The following is a 703-nucleotide window of genomic DNA, read 5'->3' on the forward strand; positions in this document are numbered from 1 at the left end:
ATGAGTTTAACAACCCTGAGTTAAATTACTGTACTGCACACCGATAACGATGATGTCAGTTTACCAGTATCGCATACAGCACAACGCTTCTCTATGATTAGGATGATAAGAGGAATGTTAAGAGTAACCCCTTGTATTGAGGTAAACACACAGTTATGGCATTATGTTTTTCAGTGAAAGGATCATAAAGGCTCATCTGTATCCGCAATCAGGGGGTTTTCCAAAATAATATGAACATTTGTCGTGCTGTATAATGTGTCTGATAAGGGTGTACAGCCTTATGTATTAATTTAACAGAGAATTGCATTAAAAGGAAAAGATAATGTTAACATGAATTTAAAGATCATTTTTAGGCCCATTAATCGTTCTAAAAAATAACACACACACACACACACACACACACACACGCACACGTACGTTCCTAATGATTTTTAAAGTGCTCGTATTGTGCTCATTTTCAGGTTAATTATTGTATTTAGAGGTTGTACCAGAATAGGTTTACATGGTTTAATTGTCAAAAATCACCATATTTTTGTTGTACTGCCCATTGCTGCAGCTCCTCTTTTCACCCTGTGTGTTGAGCTCTCTGTTTTAGCTACAGAGCGAGGACTCTCGGTTCTGTTCCATCTTTGTTGGGAGTCACACACGCGCAGTACCTAGGTAAGGACTACTAGCCATTTTCTTTTTCACTTTGTAAACCTAT

This window comes from Perca flavescens, chromosome 18 (assembly GCF_004354835.1).
Source record: "Perca flavescens isolate YP-PL-M2 chromosome 18, PFLA_1.0, whole genome shotgun sequence".
In the NCBI taxonomy this organism is placed as follows: Eukaryota; Metazoa; Chordata; class Actinopteri; order Perciformes; family Percidae; genus Perca; species Perca flavescens.